General features: G+C 42.0%; 1 protein-coding gene across 5 annotated transcripts in view; it reads right to left on the reverse strand.

The window, feature by feature from the left end:
* LOC132403894 (branched-chain-amino-acid aminotransferase, cytosolic-like) overlaps positions 1–20,858 on the reverse strand; it is a 227,456-nt gene that overhangs the window by 121,189 nt on the left and 85,409 nt on the right. For 2 of the 5 annotated variants that reach the window (XM_059987702.1, XM_059987701.1), the window contains exon 1: positions 14,109–14,222. The exons of the other annotated variants lie outside the window; for them this stretch is intronic. The gene's annotated coding sequence lies outside the window, so the exon portion shown is untranslated. Of the gene's footprint in view, positions 1–14,108; positions 14,223–20,858 lie in introns of those variants that run through there. 5 annotated transcript variants of the gene reach the window in all.

The following is a 20,858-nucleotide window of genomic DNA, read 5'->3' on the forward strand; positions in this document are numbered from 1 at the left end:
AGAAAATCCACAATACAGTTGCACAAGGCGGTATTGAGACCTAAGTCTTGGAAGTTACTGATTAGTTTTGAGAGGATGGTATTAAATGCTGAGCTGTAATCAAAGAGCATCCTGAAATCAGCATCTTCGTTGAGCAGATGTTGTACAGTTGTGTGAAGAGCCAATCAGATGGCATTTACTGTGGACCTGTTGCTTCAGTAGGCAAACTGTTTTTATGTCATTCATTCATTTGGGATTCTTCTGTTTTTGTCGATGTCTGTGAAGAGTAAGAATTTCAGGATGTATACTGTACACGTTCTCTAATAATAAATGGAACCATTTGAAAAGACCACCACAGCATTGTGGGCTGAAGGGCCTGTACTGTGCTGTAAAGTAACTTCATGTTCACAAACCCCTGAAGACTGCAGGATAGGTAGACAATTAAGGAAGCAGATGGAATTGACTCACTCATTTGCTAAGCCATGGAGTACCAAAGGAGAATTGTATTTGATCTTAGTAAAGTCACATCTGAGTAATTTGTCATCACATTACAGGAAGCATGAAGTAGCACTGGAAGAAATGCAGAGATCATTTACAATGGTGGCACCAAGGATGAAGGATTATAGTTGAGCTGAGGCAGGCTAGGACGTGCTTTATGTCTATGAACAAGTGAAAATGAAGTGAGGTTTGACTGATGTGTATAAAATATTGGGAGTAGGTTAGATAATTAGAAAAAGACCTGTTCCTTTTAGAAATAATGGGGAAGCCCCGTGGCTTGGGTTACAAAGATCTGTAAATTCGGGATCAGAGGGAAATGGAAGAAATATTCTTTTCACTCGGAGTAGCAGTTACTGGCTGAAAGGACAATTGGCCTCATCACACTTTGAAGTCCCTAAACAATCAGATGTAACCCACTAGGCTTTAGATCAAGATCTGAGAAGTAGGATTAACTGAAGTGCTTTTTCTGAATAGCTTCCTTCTCTGGCGTATATCTCTATGTATCTCTGATACATTAAAGAAAATTCCTGCTCTCTAGGGCATAAAAGATCCCATGTCATCTTTTCAGGGTTACCCAGCAGAATTCCTCCCAATGATTTGTTTGCCTCCATGTCAAAATTATTAATTACCCTTTCGCTTATTTTTAAAAATCTGTTTGTGGAAATTGCCCAAATTCACTTTTCTTTCCTTTGCACAAATTGGCTGCCACAGGCTCTGTGCTTCAAGAAAAATCCAAATCTGACATTAATTAGTCCTTTGGGGAAAACAATTGGAGAGGCACTGTATAAATACAAGTCATTCTTTATATGATATGAGTCATTCATAGTTATCTGATATTGAGGCACATTCAACCAGGAGATATGTGTAAATACTAAGTGACAATTGTGGAACTATTTCTCTTGACACCAGAGTCAAGACCAGACCCCAGGTTGGCGAATTTTAACTCTAGTGAACAATATAGGTAAGGATATGCTTCTAACAAACTAAATATCATTTTGGTTTTTTTTGTTATCTTGATCTAAGTGGTAATGCCTTTGCCTCTAAGTCAACAGGTAAAAACTCAAATCCAAGAAGCAACGGATATAATATTAGATGACACTCCAGCTCCGGACTGAAGGAATACAGACATGCTGTTCATGTCTGCCCTTTTAACTTGGTTCAGAATGTCCCTGGGTTGAGAAAAGGCAAGGAGACATCAGAGTCAAAATCAAAGTAAATTTATTATCTAAGTATATGTCACCATATACTACCTAGAAATTCATTTTCTTGCAGGCATTTACAGGAAAATAAATATAATAGGTTTTATGAAAACTATATATAAACAAAGACTGACAGCAAGCAATGTGCAACAGACAACGGCAAATAAAACAATAAATGTAATATATAGTATTTATGTACAGTATGTGTCAGATGTCCATTAATTTGAGACATTTGAGACAAAAACTAATTCAGAAAATAGCTGGAATTCCCATCATTTATTTGGGATACAATTCCACTTAATTGGAATAGGAAACTGTTTCTGAACCGTTTCTCACTAGTGTCAGTTGCATGCACTTGACTGGCTGTTATAGATACTACACCGTGCTTAGAGCAAACAGTTTTTAAATAGCATCAGTTGCATGTGTTTGTTTTCAAAAAGCAAAGATTTTGTCACTGATATTTGGTAAGAAATACCCATTAAGACAATTCAGAACTGTTTTGCTCACTGCAGCTTCAAGCATTCAGACTTGGAGATGCCAGAAATGGCCAAAAGTGAAAATAAAATGATTCCACTACTTCAAGTTAGGAACTACAAATAATTTGAAGGTATCAGCAATTATATTGAATGTTACAATGAAAATGAAGGTTTAGAGGATGAAAACATCAAACGCATTGTATTAAGGCAGTCCATTATCTGTCTAGGGAGGCGTAGCACCTAGTGAAGGTGCTTGTTCTGTCCATCCTGGCACAGCTCACTCATCTTTGGTCCCCACCAGACACTCAGCACTTACCTGTGGCTACGAGTAGCTATTTGCATGTGAGAGCGGCCAAACCCCAGTATACACCTTCAACAGATGGACTAAATCAGGTGCAGATAGTCGGTAGGTCTCATAGCCCGGTGAGAACGGAAGATGCTTGGCCTAGTATGTGAGGTCAGCTCAGGCGTGCTGGTGGATGAGATCAACAGTGAGATTCAGCAGCCAGGAAGGTGGTTCTGCAATTCTTCGTGGAGACCAAAAGGCATGACAAGGTACAGAAGAAATCTTACTCATACGCTGCAGCTAAGGAAGTCCCCAGTTTGTAATGACAAGGTGTACAACTGGACTTGCACTTCTGAGGTCAAGAGACTGGAATTGTCTTGGCACAGCAGCTTTCCTACTTTAAAAACTCTCATATGCATGTCTCCTGCTTTGCTGGATATGACGGACAACCAACCATTTGCACTAGATATCTGCACTGATTTTGGTCACTTACAGCTGCAATCTACGCAAAGTCATCAAAATGACAATACAGGGACAGGATCCAGACACAACTCTCCACCAACAACACACGCAGCTTATGGCAGTCTGCACACCATTGCAGTCTTCAAAGCTAAGTGCAGTGGTGCTGCCAACATCGCTGCCTCTCTCCCAGATGAGCTAAACCTTTCTTACGTGTAACGCACTGTAAGGTTTCACTGTTAATGTAATGACCACTTCTGTAATGTTTCATTACTAATGTAATGGCCTCCCTGAAATGTTTCACTGCTAATGTAATGGTTTCTCTGTAGCAGCAATGTTTAGGTTATGACTACAGATAACGGGGTTTTGGAATGTGTGCCATCCAATGAGAGGTATGTTGTTTCTTTCTTGTGGGTCTGAGAGAAGGTTTTCACACCCTTTTGTTGGCGAGAGATAAAGAGAGAAGATGCAAGTGGAGAGAATTGGTAGACCGCCGGACAGAGTGGACTTGGAGCGAGGATCTGACGATCAGCCACACTTGGAGGAACGAGTGGACGGAACCATGAGCTCCAACGTGCAGATTAGACTGTTTCATTAAAATGGGCCCTTTTTTTCTTTTTATTTTCTTTACTAGCCCTATAGTCAGATTAAGATTTATAAAGTTCAGTCGTTTAATTGCATATGGTGTGCTGTCTGATATTTTGCGGTACGGATTTGTAACCGGGCAGCATCCACACAAACGAGATTTCTCAGGCTGCCTTTCCCTAGACAAATGCATGCTGGCCTAACATGAGGGTTACATAACGCTCAGTCTGACATCACCAACACTGAGCCCCTGAGGAGAGCCACTGAAGCAAACCTCCACCTTGATCATCCCTGAGGCTGAATACGCAGGTGCTTCCAACGAGTGGACAGTCGCAAAGCTGTGGGACCGACGGCATCCCAGGGCAGGTACTCAGGATGTGCACGGCACAACTTGCGGGTGTGTTTACAGAGATTTTTAACCTCTCCCTCTCCCACTGCAGAGTGCCCTCCTGCTTCAAAACATCCACCATTGTCCCTGTACCTAAAAAGACAAGGTAGCGTGTCTGAACAACTGGCATCCTGTTGCCCTCACCTCAGTAATAAGCTAATACCTTGAGAGGCTGGTCAAGGACTACATCTGCAGCATGCTACCACCCAAACTGGACCCCCTACAATTCATCTACCAACACAACCAATTGACAGATGATGCAATAACCACAGCTCTACACACCATCCTTACACATCTGGAGAAGGAGGATGCTTACGTGAGAATGCTGTTCTTGTATTACAGTTCAGCATTCAGCACCATAATTCCCTCCAGGCTTGATAAGAAACTCAGAGACCTCGGCCTTCACCCTGCCTTATGTAGCTGTATCCTGGACTTCCTGTCAGATCACCAGCGGGTGGTAAGAGTTGGCTCCCTCACCTTTGCTCCTCTGACTCTCAACACAGGTGCCCTCAGGGCTGTGTCCTAAGCCCCTTCCTTTACTCCCTGTATACCCATGACTTTATCAGCACCCACAGCTGCAATCTGCTAATTCAATTTGCTGACAATACTACATTGATTGGCCTTATCTCAACTAATAATGAGGCAACTTACAGAGAAGAAGTCATCATCCTGACACAATGGTGTCAAGAAAACAACCTCTCTCAATGTCACTAAGACAAAGGAGCTGGTTGTAGACTACAAGAGGAACAGAGACAGGCTAGCCCCTATTGACATCAATGGATCTGGTGTTGAGAGGGTGAACAGCTTCAAGTTCCTCGGCATACACATCACCGAGGACCTCACGTGGTCTGTACATACCAGCTGTGTGGTGAAAAAAGCACTACAACACATCTTTCACCACAGATGGTTGAAGAAATCTGGCATGAGTCCCCAAATCCTAAGGACTTTCTACAGGGGCACAATTGAGAGCATCCTGACTGGCTGCATCACTGCCTGGTATGGGAATTGTACTTCCCTAAATCGCGGGACTCTGCAGAGAGTGGTGCAAACAGCCCAGTATATCTGCAGATGTGAACTTCCTGCTACTCAGGACATTTACAGAGACAGGGGCATAAAAAGGGCCTGAAGGATCATTGGGGACCCTGGTCACCTGAACCACAAACTGTTCCAGCTGCTACTATCCAGGAAACGGTACCGCAGTATAAAAGCCAGGACCAACAGGCTCCAGGACAGCTTTTTCCATCAGGACATCAGACTGAATAATTCACACTGATACAATTGTATTTTTATGCTCTATTGACTGTATTGTTGTACATACTGTTTATTACAAATTACTATAAATTGCACATTTAGATGGAGACATAACGTAAAGATTTTTACTCCTCGTGTATGTGAAGGATGTAAGAAATATAGTTAGTTCAATCAGAATATGACAGTGTACATCGAATGAATTCCTCCATTTGAAAACAATTAGGAACTAAAACGGAATTTTATGGTACTGTAGTAGTATTGGTTGTGTTCTACTTTGTTCTGTACTTCATTTTAATAATCAATTGTTTCTAAGTTAAATGGTAGTTGATTTGTTTTACACCTTTTTAACCATTTCCAGGCATGGACTTCAGAAAGGCATTTGACAAGGCATGGGAGGTAGGTCAGGGAGGTTCAGTCGCTTGGCATTCAAGATGAGGTAGTTGAGAGAAGCCAGAGAATTGTATTAGATGGTTGCCTCTCTGACTCAAGGCCTGTGACTAACAGAGTGCTGCAGGGATTGGTGCTGGGCCCGTTGTGGTTTGTCTGGATGACAATGTGGTTAACTGGATCAGAAAATTTGCAGAGGACCCAAAGATTGGGCGTGTAGTGGACAGTGAGGAAACTACCGTGGATTGCAGAGGGATTTGCATCAGCTGGGAAAAAATGGGCTGAAAATTGGCAGACAGAAGTTAATGTAGACAAGTGTGAGATGTTGCAATTCAGTAGGACCACATCAGAACAGCCTCTTAAAGAGAACCACAACAGGACAAAATGCCTGAGCTGCTGCTATAATCCTTACATCTATCCAAGTATTTAAAACCCCTTAAAATTTTTAACACTTTGGATAAATTATAAAACCTGCTTTATTTCACCTACTTGCCATGCAATTTCTTGAATATCTTACACTTTACATAATTCACAGATTACTTATTTCTTTTCCAGATTTATCAAATTACTTAACAAGCCATACAAAAATTTTGAGTTTCAAAAAATAAAAATTGAATCAAGTATTTTATTTTAGCTTTATTTATTTTGTATTTTTTGCAGACCCAATGTAAGTTGAATCGTTGAAGAGAAGGAAGTATGATGACAACTATGTATAATGGACATGATGGGACAGAGTCGCCACAGTACTTTTTGTGTAGAAAAATTCTTGGAATTGCCATTTCACAAAAACCTTTTCTTGAAGCATCCTAACAAGCTGCTTACCAGATTGCCAAGCAAAAGAAACTGCACACTATTGAAGAGACCTTAGTAAAGCCAGGTGCACTGGAAATGGTCAGGCTGGTTTGTGGACTGGAACAGAGAGAAAAAAACTTAAAGTGGTTCCCTTATCAATTATTGGGATACTTTAATATTTTGAATTAAGTAATTGGGGATTTGGCAGTCTTGCAATTCTCATTCAATATGCAACTGGATGAAACTACAGACATCTCTCAATACAGTCAGCTCCTTGTATTTGTTAGTTACGTGCATTCTGATGCTATCAAAGAAGAATTATTTTGTGAGTCCCCTTTGGAAACTATATACTGTGCATACATACACTGAGAACGTGAGTTGTCGAGTCCTTGAAAGTAAGTCTGTGGGTAGTGGAATAGGCAGACTGTGAATTGCCGAACACAACTCACTCAATGGAAGTAGAAGTTCAGTATTAGATGGTTGGCTTGGAAGCACACAGTGATGTTGGTTCACTTGGCAACTTGGAGAATTTTATAGACAGTGATGCTGAATTTACTCCAGTGCCGTGGAGTGCTTGCTATAATTAATTCAAGCCTCTGAAATACAATAGAGAGCAGTAACTCCTCCTGCCTGGCAGAACATAAGGCCAGGCCTGTTCCGGCTTTATCAAAATTCTAGTTTATTTGTCAAATGTACTTCAAAACATACAGTAAAGTGTGTCTTTTGTGAGGGTCACCACGCTTTCCAGCACCAATACAGCACGGCTACAATGCTTGGCAGAACAGCATGGAACACAACTAGCAACAATATAACAACAGTAGAATATTCCCGGATCATCCCTCCCACCCACACACATAGACTGTGCATAATGTTTCAGTTCTCAGAATGGTCCAGGACCGACCTGACCTGCTGTTAATCTGCGTTCATTTCAAAGTGCCTGCATCAGCTGTTTTTGATTTTCAGTTTTGTTTGAACAAGAACATCAGGTTAGACCACTATTATCATATGAGTGGTAACTTCTACTTTACAAAAAGACCACTCAACAACTTGACGGCCGAAAGAGCATCTTTATCTGGGACGGCAAACGATATTTACAATATAGAGGCTTCTAGGTACCTCGTGCGGCATGGGTGGGGGAACTATATGCAATGCATACTGGGAGTAAAAATAGCGGAAGTAAAGACCCCGCCAACCCCGGATCCCGCCTCTTGCTACAAACAGCTCCCCGATTAGTATTAACTTAATAATACTCACATTACAACAATATGTACAGTACACTGAAACATATAGTGACATGTGTCATTTGTGTCAACATTTCTGATTAGAGGCAGCCCACTCTTCTGGTGCCAACATAGCATGACCAGAACTCAGTAAACCTAACCGATCCATCTTTGGAATTTGGGAGGAAACCTATGCTATCACGGGAAGAACATACAAACTCCTTACAGATGGTAGTGGGAATTGAACTCCATTGATCACTGGCTCTGTAAGATGATTGCGCTAATCGCTATGCTATTGTGCCGCCCATGTATTTGATATCATGAGGCATTGATCTTCAAATATACCACACAGCATGTCCATCAATAATAGCCAAACAACTCAGTCTCCAAGATTTACAGGGGAAAATATCTTTTTTCTGAATTTATGCTCTCAGTGTCTCACAAAAATTTTCATAATTCTTAAAATGCTACTTGTTTGCTAATTTTTCCAAAAGGTGGCTATTCCCACCAAGTCTAACATTCTGCAAACTTGTGCTCTGTCAAACAGATAATGGCCAATCAATTTGTTAAACACTTCAGTAGCTGGTGAGAAAGGTATTGCACGAAAATGTCTTGTGAGAGAAGCAATGTACAACTGGCCACATTTAATTGTTCATTTGAACCTGTTAGTAGAATCAAGAGAACAGGTAAGCTAAAAGAAAAATGTAACTGAAATCTTGAATACATGGCCTTACGATAAGATGGTGATGCACTTCATCATGGTTGCTTCTCCAAATATAGCAAATGGTGCAAATATTTGTTTTACATGTTTTTCTTATGATCACAAGACCCTATTGGACATTAACAATACAAAACACTGGAAGTTGGGTTCATTAGTGAGATTAAGCGCAGGAGAGCTGCGTAGCCTTGGGTTATTGCAGAACCAGGCTCTCTATACTCTCATACCATGGAGTTGCCTGTTCTAGCCACCCAGAGGAGAAGGTGCTGGAATCTTTGCTATACTGAAAGCCTAACTCAGCAGTCAATACTGGTCTCCAAAGTTCACTCCCTGGAAAACCAACTGAATTACCTCACTCTGCAGCTGACCCGCCATAAGATGAAAAACAGCATGTTATTCTTACTGAAACATGGCTTTAGAACAACATCTCATGAACCATTAATCTTCATGCTATGCCACTCAGGTTCCTGTGCTAATATTAGTTTGTGACTGCCTTGTACTTTATCAGAACTATATGTGCTGAGTGTAACTCTGTGTACTGTGCTTTGCACCTTGACCCCCTAATCTTTTGTTTAGCTGTATGCATGTTCCTGGCTGAATGACAATAAACTTGAACTTGAATTTACATATTAAAGGATGAGCTAGGGGGCCAAATACACAAAAGTAAAATAATCTGTGGCGACCCATTTCCTGGCACATCCAAACCGGCTCACAATTAGATAGCCTACGGGGGTTTGCGAGCACAGAGCTTTGGAGCCTCTGCGTCACGGGGGGCAGGTTGAGGGAGGCTTAAAAGTGAGGCTGAAGATTTCGAATAAAGTTTTTTCCTTCGACTGCAGTTAACGACTCCGTGTCGTAATTTTAGCGCTGCATGTAGCACACCGCTACAATTGGTGACCCCGACGGTCCAAACGATTTTTGGACCAGAAATGACCGACCCCGCCTCTGTTCATGCGGTTTCATTGAAACTGCCGGGTTTCTGGACACAGCGACCGAACCTATGGTTCCAGCAAGCCGAAGCCCAATTCCACGTTCGCCAGATCACCTCAGAAGACACCCGCTATTACTACGTGGTGAGCTCCCTCGACCAGGACACAGCGGCCCAGGTCGCAGAGTTCGTACAGTCGCCCCCGGCAGACGGCAAGTACACGGAATTCAAAGCCCTGCTCCTCAGGACTTTCGGACTCTCACGGCGCGAGCGGGCTGCCCGTTTACTGCACCTGGATGGCTTGGGCGACAGACCTCCTTCGGCTTTAATGAATGAGATGTTGTCTCTGGCCGACGGACACACACCCTGCCTCATGTTTGAGCAGGCATTCCTGGAGCAGCTGCCCGAGGACATACGCCTGCTGCTGTCCGACGCAGATTTCAGTGACCCCCGGAAGGTGGCAGCCTGGGCGGACTTGCTGTGGAACGCCAAAAAGGTGAGCGGGGCGTCCATCGCACAGATCTCCCAGCCACGCTCCCGGCAGCAAACCAGTCCAGGCCCGGCCGCAGAGCCCGCCAACCCCCGGCCCAATGAACACTGGTGCCTCTACCACCAGCGGTGGGGCGCAGAAGCCCGCCATTGTCGCCCGCCCTGCAAGTTCCCGGGAAACGCCAGGGCCAGCCGCCGCTGATGGCTACGGTGGCTGGCCATCGGGATAGCCTCCTGTATGTGTGGGACAGAAGGTCGGGACACCGGTTTTTGGTCGACACTGGTGCCGAGATCAGCGTTTTACCTCCGATGAGTTACGACACCCGCAGCAGGGCACCGGGGCCCCCCCTGAGGGCCGTGAACGGCAGCACACTAAGGACCTATGGCACCCGTCAGGTGCAGCTACAGTCGGCTCCAGCCAGTTCACGTGGGACTTTACACTGGCCGCCGTAGCCCAACCGCTTCTGGGTGCGGATTTTTTGCGGGCCCACAGCCTACTGGTCGACCTGCCCAGGAAGAGACCGGTACACGCCGAGACCTTTCAGACGTTCTCCCTGGGTGCAGCCCAGTTGCCGGCCCCTCACCTCGGCTCCATCACGCTGTCCGACAACGACTTCACCAGGGTCCTGGCGGATTTCCCATCGGTTCTGGCACCGCAGTTCACAGCGGCCATGCCCCGACACGGCGTACAGCACCACATCCCGACCCAGGGACCACCCTTCCACGCCCGCGCTCGGCGGCTTCCCCCGGACAAGCTCCGACTGGTGAAGGAGGAGTTCCAGAGGATGGAGGAATTGGGGATCATCCGGCGGTACGACAGCCCATGGGCTTCCCCCCTGCACATGGTGCCCAAAGCGACGGGAGGCTGGAGACCATGCGGCAACTACCGCAGGCTGAACGAGGCTACAACACCGGACCGCTACCCTGTGCCGCACATTCAGGACTTTGCAGCAAACCTGCACGGCGCACGGATCTTCTCCAAGGTCGACCTCGTCCGAGGGTACCATCAAATCCCGATGTATCCTGACGACGTCCCCAAAATGGCTCTCGTCACCCCGTTTGGCCTTTTCGAGTTCCTCCGCATGCCGATCGGCCTGAAGAATGCTACACAGACGTTCCAGCGGTTAATGGATGCGCTGGGACGGGACCTGGACTTCGCGTTCATCTATTTGGACGACATCCTCATAGCCAGCAGCAGTCGTCAGGAACATCTGTCCCACCTCCGTCAACTCTGCGCCCGACTGAGTGAGTACGGTCTTACAATCAACCCCACCAAATGCCAGTTCGGACTCGATACCATTGACTTCCTGGGCCACAGGATTACTAAAGACGGGGCAACCCCTCTGCCCGCTAAGGTAGATGCGGTCCGCCACTTCCCCCAAACCACCATGATCAAAGGCCTTCAGGAATTCGTAGGTATGGTCAATTTCTACCGCCGCTTCCCTTCAGCTGCCCGGATCATGCGCCCCCTGTTCGCCCTGATGTCGGGTCCGAGCAAGGACATTACCTGGGACGAGGAGTCCGCCGCAGCTTTCGTTCAAACGAAGGAAGCTTTGGCGGACGCCGCAATGCTAGTACATCCCAGAATGGACACCCCTACTGCCTTCACAGTGAACGCATCTAACACGGCAGTCGGTGGGGTGCTGGAGCAACTCATCGCAGGTCGCTGGCAACCACTGGCGTTTTTCAGCAAACACCTGCGGCCACCCAAGCTCAAGTACAGTGCTTTCGACCGGGAACTGTTGGCGCTCTACCTGGCAATCCGGCATTTCAGGTACTTCATAGAAGGTCGGCCCTTCACTGCGTTCACGGACCACAAACCGCTTACCTTTGCGTTTACGAAAGCGTCCGACCCCTGGTCATCCCGCCAGCAACGCCACCTGTCCTACATCTCTGAATACACGACGGATGTCCGGTACGTCTCAGGTAAGGACAATGTCGTGGCGGATGCGCTCTCTCGCCCTACCGTTCATGCCCTTTCCCAAGGGGTAGACTTTGAGGCACTGGCAGAGGCACAGCAGGCAGATGAGGAGATTCCGAATTACAGAACCACAGTCTCCGGTTTGCAGCTCCAGGACCTCCCCGTAGGCCCGGGTGAGAGGACCCTACTCTGTGACGTCGCCACCGGCCAGCCCCGTCCCGTCGTCCCGACAGCCTGGCGGCGCCGTGTTTTCGACTCCATTCATAACTTGGCGCATCCCTCCATCCGGACAACTGTCCGGATGGTTTCCAGCAGGTTCGTTTGGCACGGACTCCGCAAACAGGTCAGTGAATGGGCCAAAACGTGCATGCACTGCCAGACGGCCTAGGTGCAGCGGCACACCAAAGCCCCACCGCAGCAATTCCATCCCGCCCACCGGCGTTTCGACCACATTCATGTGGATATCGTGGGCCCCCTGCCAGTGTCGCGCGGAGCGCGGCACCTCCTGACTATCGTGGACAGGTTCACAAGATGGCCAGAGGCGGTCCCGCTCACCAACACCACCTCCGAATCTTGCGCCCGAGCCCTGATCACCACCTGGATATCTTGCTTTGGTGTACCGGCCCACATTACCTCCGACAGAGGCGCCCAGTTCACCTCCAGCCTGTGGTCAGCTATGGCCAGCCTTTTGGGGACTCAGCTGCACCACACAACTGCCTACCACCCACAGTCGAACGGCCTGGTGGAGAGTTTCCACCGTCACCTGAAGTCGGCCCTCATGGCCCGCCTGCAAGGAGCCAACTGGGCGGACGAGCTTCCCTGGGTCCTACTCGGCATCCGCACAGCGCCCAAGGATGACTGCACGCCTCGTCGGCCAAGTTGGTATACGGCGCGCCCCTGGTCGTCCCCGGGGAGTTCCTACCAGCCCCACAGGGGCAAGAGGAAGATCCCACAGCGGTCCTGGGCAGACTACACGAGAAGCTAGGTAACCTGGCCCCCATACCCACTTCACAGCACGGGCGGAACCCGACCTGCGTACCCAAAGACCTGCAGAACTGTAAGTTTGTGTTTGTACGAAGGGGTGGGCATCGGCCACCGCTGCAGTGCCATACGAGGGGCCGTTTATAGTGCTCCGGAACAACGGGTCCACGTTCGTGCTGGACGTTGGGGGGAGAGAGGAGGTTTTCACGGTGGACCGCCTCAAACCGGCCCATGTGGACCTGGCACAACCGGCCGAGTTTCCGGCACCTCGGCGCAGAGGCCGACCTCCCAAGCAGGTTCCGGCCCAGACTGTGGACATTGGGGGGGGTGTATCGCCGGTTCTGGGGGGGGGGGGTTATGTGGCGATCCATTTCCTGGCACATCCAAACCGGCTCACAATTAGATAGCCTACGGGGGTTTGCGAGCACAGAGCTTTGGAGCCTCTGCGCCACGGGGGGGCAGGTTGAGGGAGGCTTAAAAGTGAGGCTGAGGATTTCGAATAAAGTTTTTTCCTTCGACTGCAGTTACCGACTCTGTGTCGTAATTTTAGCGCTGCATGTAGCACACCGCTACAAATCCATGATATATCAAGAAATATTTCCAACCAGGCCTGGAAAATCATTTTTGAAATTGGTTTATTACATCCTATGTACCAAGGTAAACCTCTAGGAGTTTGAAATGTGTTTTATGAGTTTTATCTATATTTAAACATGAGTCACTAAAAGTAAATGACCTATGTTTAAACTACTTTGTTAGCTGGAAGTATCTCCTCTTTGGTAAGAAGTGGGGGGAGACCCACAACTCAAATAGTGGACATTGGCAGCTAAACCTGCCATGGTGGAAGTGAACGAACCTTTGAATGTTAGGTGACTACAGTATATCCTCCATTTAATAAGGATACCAATAGCTATCTATTTCAGATGGTGCGATTAAAGTAGTTTGCTTTAGTCCTCGCTGGACTAAAGTAGTCCAGCGAGGGGGGCAGCAGGGTCTTGATATTGTTACGTATTCAGGCAACAATAAATATATGAGTTCGGCAAGGGTTTTTATAACAAACAACACTTTTATTAAACACTGAAAACAAACCCCCCCCCCAAAAGTGAACAAACACTAGCGTAACCGGAAATCAGCTGCTGTGCGGCAGCTCAAACAGTTCTTAAAGTGATGTTCTTTTAAGTAGTATTGCCAAAAGGTAAAAATGCTCACAGTCCATTTCAAAAGGAGAGACTGGGCGGAGTTTCAAGATGGCGACGTAGACATCTGCCTTTTAGGCGCTCTTCATCTTTTCAACTATAATCACCCTTTAATCAAACCTTTTCGTACTTAATCATATGGGTTGTTACTTACGATTTACTTTTTTTTTCTAAAACAATATTTGATCTAATCTTTCTAAACTTAAAATGGCTACAGCTAAGAAATCATCTAAAGACCCTTTATCTCTCGATGCAATTTCTAATCTTCTGGATACTAAACTTGCAAGTTTGGAAAGTAAATTGGAAAGTAAAGCGGCAAATTTGGAAAGTAAACTGGCAAGTTAGAAAATAAACTTACCACGAAAATGTCCAAACTTGAAGGAGTTGTTAGATCGCTTGATACCAAGCTTCAATCGCAGGCATCGGATATTCAACGGCATGAAGACAAGATCGTGACTCTTGAGAAGTTAATCTGTGAAAAAAATACGTACAATTGAAACGTTGGAGAAGAAGATACTGTCGACTGCTAGAACAGTTGATCAGTATAAGTTTAAAATTACCGATCTTGAAAACCGATCTCGCAGACAGAATTTGCGAATCATCGGGTTTCCCGAGAAAGTTGAGTCCGGTGACTTAACTGAATTTTTCTCTAACTTATTATGGGAAGTTTTCGGTGATGAAACTTTGCAGACTAAACCTATTATCGATCGTGCCTACAGAGTTGCGAGATTTTCGGATACGGGTGAGAAGCCACGAGCTGTGATTGTTCGCCTCCATTATCCTCGGGAGAAAGAGCTTTTAATCCGATTAGCTCGTCAGAAAGGTATGATTTCTCACAGAAACTTTAAGTTTCGTATTGTTGAAGATTATTCATTTGATGTGATGAAAGCGAGAATCCCTTTTAAACCGGTGATGGCAGAGATTCATTCGATTGGACTTAAACAAGCTTTAAGATACCCAGCGAATCTCAGAATTATGTTGAGTGACAACAGTCAGCGCTTCTTTAATACTCCGGAAGAAGCGAAGAAATTCGTTGAAGAATATCGATCTTCTAGTATAAGTTGAACTATGTGTTATGTTGAAGAATTTTTGGAGAGAAGATGCCATTTCGTTTTGGGTTTTAACCTATGAAGCTGTGTTGTAGCTTCTTACTTTGGTCTATAGATCTGTTTTTTTATTATTATCATGGTTTATAGATGCTTTTTAAATTTTTCTATAATGTCTTTTTTCTTATTTTTTCTCTGTATTGGATATACACGTTTATATTTTGTGATAATGACTTATTTTTTTTAAGATGTCGTTTCTTCTTCCCATAAGACCTTGCTTTCCGTAAGCATTTATTTGTTTGCTTGTACTTGGAAATGGGACAAATGTTTTGGATTTTTTGGACTTTTTTTATATTGTAGTGACTATTGAATCCTTTTTTAATCCTATTTTGATGACTTTTTTATTAAATTTTTTAATAGATTGAACTTACATTTATATTTTGTAATATGGTTTTTTCAAAATGTCGTTTCTTCTTCCCATAAGTCTTTGCTTTTGAAACGCCATTTTCTTGTATTTGAATATGGAATCTTTTTTTAAAGGTATATTACACTTTTTCAAACTTTAATGTTTATCCTTTTTTATTAACGATCTTTTGCTTTACTATATTACTTTTTTTTTCATTTTGATTGATATATATATATATTTTTTTGCAACCCTGTACTTTAATCTGGGTGTTATATAGTTTCTTTTTATATTTTCATGGAGTTGCCATCTTGAAAATGGGGGTAATATTAGTATTAGTTTCTGCGCCTGCCGCTTGGCTTTTTTTCGAGGGGTTGGGGGAGGGGGTAGGGATCTTTTTTCACGCTTTTGCTTTTTTTTTTGCTTTTAGTTTATGGGCCGACTTTAAATTATTAATATTGGTGAGGTGTCATGTTCTTCGGTTGCTCCTGTATCATTATTACTTCTTCCTGAATTATGGGTTATGTGTCTTTTTAACCTTTTATGATATATACAATTAATATTGGCATGATGGACAAGTCTATTAATTTTATTTCTTGGAATACTAATGGTTTAAATCATCCGATTAAACGTAAAAAAATATTTAAAGTATTCCATAGACTAAATGCTAACATTATCTTTGTACAGGAAACCCATATTAGGAAGGAGGACAATCAACGCTTTTTTAGGTTCTGGAAGGATCAACAATTTCACTCGAATTGTACCGCTAAAATTAGGGGTGTGTCTATTTTTATAGACCCATCAATTTCGCTTATACATCATGAAATTATATCTGATCCACAGGGCAGATTCTTGTTGATTATTGGTTCACTTTTTAATCGGAAAGTGGCTTTAGTTAATATTTATGCTCCAAACTTTGACTGCCCTGAATTTTTTAAACGTTTATTTACTTCCCTTCCTAATCTAAATGAATATATGTTGATAATGGGTGGAGATTTCAATTGTTGATTGAACCCTTTGATGGATAGATCTAAACCTATTCGAATTCTTCCGAATAGATCAGCTTTACTTATTAATTCTTTTATGGTCGATTCGGGAATTACTGAAATATGGCAGTTTTTGAACCCTAAAGATAAAGAATTCTCATTTTTTTCACATGTATATCATAGTTATTCTAGAATTGATTATTTCCTTATTAATCATCATTTATTAACAGATGTTACTGATTGTAAATACGATTCTATTGCCATTTCGGATCATGCACCTTTGAAGTTATCTATCAAGATTTCAGACTCTTCCATTAATACTAGATCTTGGAGACTCAACGCTACTTTGCTTCAAGATCCAGAATTTATTACCTTTATAAAACAGCAAATTGACTTATTTTTTTCAACAAACTATACCGAAGAAATTGACAGAGGAATACTTTGGGATTCTTTTAAGGCTTTTATTCATGGACAAATTATCTCATATTCCGCTGGTAAAAGAAAACAAAGATATTTAGATATAGCTTTATTAGTGGATAAAATTAAAGAAATTGATAAGATTTACTCCGTGACTCCTACCAAAGAACTTTATAACAAGAGGGTTGAGCTTCAAATGGAACATAGCTTATTATTATCTTCTTCAATTGAGAAACAATTAATTAAGACCAGGGCTCAATTTTATATTCATAGTGACCGAACTGGTAAATTGTTAGCTAACCAATTAAAAGCTATTTCGACTAAGCGACAAATTATTAAAATTCGTAAACAAGACGGTAATTTGACTACTGATCATAAAGAAATCAATAATGCTTTCCAAGATTTTTATAAATCTTTATATCAATCAGAATCTGATGGCGATCTGTCTATGATGGATAATTTTTTTAACAATTTGAATATTCCCAAACTGACAGATGAAGATCGAAGTTTGTTTGGTGCTCCTATTTCTATGGCTGAAGTAGGAGAGGCTATCTCATCAATGAGTTCAGGGAAAGCTCCTGGTCCTGATGGCTATATTATAGAATTCTTTAAAACTTTTTCTTCTTTGGTTTCCCCTTGGTTATGTGAAATCTTTAATGATGCATTCATTAAGAAGAGATTACCCCAGTCTTTTTATGAAGCTACTATTTCTTTAATTCTTAAAAAAGATAAGGATCCTACTTTATGTGCATCTTATCGCCCTATATCGCTACTAAATGTAGACTCTAAGATTCTTACAAAAATTTTAGCTATTAGGTTTGAAAAGATACTATCACAGATTATTTCAGGAGATCAAACTGGTTTTATTAGGAACTGATATTCCTTTTTTAATGTTAGAAAATTGATTAATATAATTTATACTTCTCCATCCAGAATCTCAGAATGTGTTATTTCATTAGATGCTGAAAAAGCTTTTGATAGAGTTGAATGGACATACTTATTTAATGCCTTGAAAAATTTTAATTTTAGCTCTAATTTTATATCATGGATTAAATTAATATATTATAAACCTGTTGCTTCTGTTCTTACGAATAATTACAGATCCTCTTTTTTTCAATTATCTCGTGGTACGAGACAAGGTTGTCCCTTAAGTCCTTTATTATTTAATATCGCATTAGAACCTTTAGCCATTGCTATTCGTGAATCTCCTAATATTTTTGGTATTACCCGTAATGAGAAGTTATACAAGTTATCACTTTATGCTGATGACTTGTTGTTATATATTTCTGATCCGGATAGGTCTATTCCTGCTATTCTATCCTTGTTGGTTCAATTTGGTAGTTTCTCTGGTTACAAACTAAATTTGGACAAGAGTGAATTATTTCCTTTAAATGCGCAAACTTTACTGAATGACAGGATACCATTTAAAGTTGTTACTGATAACTTTATCTATTTAGGTATAAAAATTACCAAGAAATATAAAGATTTATTCAGATTGAATTTTTTACCTATGCTTCATCAAATTCAACAACTTACTACCAGATGGTCTCCTTTATCCTTATCATTAGTTGGTCGGATCAATGCTATTAAAATGATGATTTTACCGAAATTTTTATATTTATTTCAAGCCTTACCAATTTTTATTCCTAAATCTTTTTTTGATAACATTGATTCAAAAATTTCCTCATTTGTGTGGCAAAATAAAAATCCCAGATTAAGTAAAAGACAGTTACAGAAATCTAAAAAGGATGGTGGTTTAGCTTTGCCTAATTTTAGATTTTACTATTGGGCGAATAATATTCAAAATTTAATATATTGGAAACTAGATTTAGACTCACCATTGTGCCCACAGCGGGTAAATTTAGAATGTAATGATGCACAAGGATATTCTTTATTCTCTGTTCTTGGTTCTTCTCTCCCTGCTGATTTAGTTAAATTCAATAAACAGATATCTAACCCTATTGTCAAACATACATTACGAATTTGGTTTCAATTTCCTAAGTTTTTTACTCTGAAAAACTTTGTTCTTGATAGCCCTATCTTACTTAATTTTTTTTAAACCTTCTTTAACAGATCAAGCTTTTAGCATATGGAAAAGGAAAGGTATAATATGTTTTCGTGATCTTTTTTTTGAAGGTAGTTTGATGTCTTTTGACCAACTTTCCAACAAATTTAAGTTACCTAAATCTAATTTTTTTAGATATTTACAAATTAGAAATTTTTTATATAAAGTTTTACCATCCTTTCCTAATTCAACTTTGATAGATTTTTCAGATATGATTTTTACTTTGTCAGAAGGGATTGGTGGCTCTTATTTATAATATGATTATGAAGATACAACCAGAGGTATCGAGTAAAATTAAACAGGAATGGGAAAAAGAACTTCAATACAATATATCAATGGAAAAATGGGGAAACATTTTACAAATGGTTAATTCTTCTTCTATATGTGCTAAACATGCTTTAATACAATTCAAGGTCGTACATAGAGCTCATATGTCTAAAGATAAGCTTGCTCGATTTTACTCTCATGTTAACCCTCAAAGTGACAGATGTCATTTAGATGTGGCTTCATTGACCCACATGTTTTGGTCATGTCCTACCTTACATAACTATTGGAAGGACATATTCGCTACCATTTCCTCAATTTGGAATATTGATTTACAACCTCATTTTATCACTGCAATTTTTAGTATACCAAATGAGGATGATAGTCGACTTTCCCCTTCAATTAGACGAATGATTGCCTTTGCAACATTAATGGCCAGAAGGTCTATATTATAAAATTGGAAAGAAGTAAATCCTCCTACCACATTTCAGTGGTTCTCTCAAACTATTTCTTGTCTGAGTTTAGAAAAAATTATAAGTACTATTTTCGATTCATCAATTAAATTTGAAGAAACTTGGGGACCGTTTATTCGACATTTTCATATGAATTAATTTGGCTGCTTCCAGACCTTTTCTCTTTTTATTCTTGTTCTGGTATGGAGTTCCGGAGTTCTTGACACTATCATATACATATAAACTATTATTATTGCCCATGTTTAGTTTAGGTTTATTATTTTTTTATATATATATTTTTTTTCTGGCATTTTTATATATTTTTTTTTCTTTTGTTGACTATTCTTAATCCCTTTCATGTATAATCAATATAGGTTAGATTGATTATTATATGATCTTTTTTTTGCCGATAGTTTAATAAGATATTATTATCTTGTTATTAATCTAACTTTAAGTTTAATGTACTCGTAACCTATTTAATACAATATTATGTTATGTTTTTTTTATATATGAAATTCAATAAAAAGATTGAAAAAGAAAAGAGAGACTTTTTAAGACGATTTAAATTCTCTTTCACGTTGTTTTGCTTCGATCCCCGGTGTCGAACTTTTCCCACGAAGAATTTACGAAATGAAATGGCTTAAAGGCACTGACCTTTCCTTTATCGCACTGTCCTCAATCTTCTGCTATCCCGCAGAGATTAACACGAGAACAGTCAACGAATTCCTTTCCAAATAAGGATTAAATAAGGTCAAACCCGTTTCACCGTCGAAAATGGATTCTCCTCGATCTTTAATTCCCGAACTCCGTTCTTCATTCTCCACTGATTCTCAAACTAGCAGTATTGTAAAGAAACTGCTGGCAATGACCTTTTAAACTTTTAGGCATTAGATAAAACTTCATCTTTCAACTAAACTGCGTCATCACATTAAATCACACAGTGGCATGAAGTCAGCTTGGCAAATCCAGCCACGAACTGCCCCTCCTCACAGGGTGGGGTCTTCCTTTTATAACCTGTAAAAAAAACCTGTCACATGATCTCTACTGGCGGGAAAATGACATCACTCCACCATCACAAGACCATTACCTCAAGTCCAGTATAGCTTCAACCCCATTCACGTGACACGGGTACACCACTGTCATGTCACGAGAACGTAACAATCATGACGAACCTCTTGAAACACTTCATGATGATGGATGTCAGTGCGTATTGTGATGGTCTTGGACAGATTAACGTCATCAATGAACTTGCTGATGTAGCTGGTCACTTAGGCAGGACGCTGAAGACTTCTTCGGCATGGGCACGATGGTGGCGGCCTTGAAGCACGTTGGAACGGTGGTGCTGCTCAGGGAGATGATGAAGATGTCAGTGAGAACATCTGCTAGCTGGTTTGCGCATCCACTGAGCACTCTACCAGGGATGTTGTCTGGTCCAGCAGCCTTCCGCAGGTTGACCCTGCACAGGGTCATCGGCC

Source organism: Hypanus sabinus, chromosome 13, assembly GCF_030144855.1.
Source record: "Hypanus sabinus isolate sHypSab1 chromosome 13, sHypSab1.hap1, whole genome shotgun sequence".
NCBI classification, from domain to species: domain Eukaryota; kingdom Metazoa; phylum Chordata; class Chondrichthyes; order Myliobatiformes; family Dasyatidae; genus Hypanus; species Hypanus sabinus.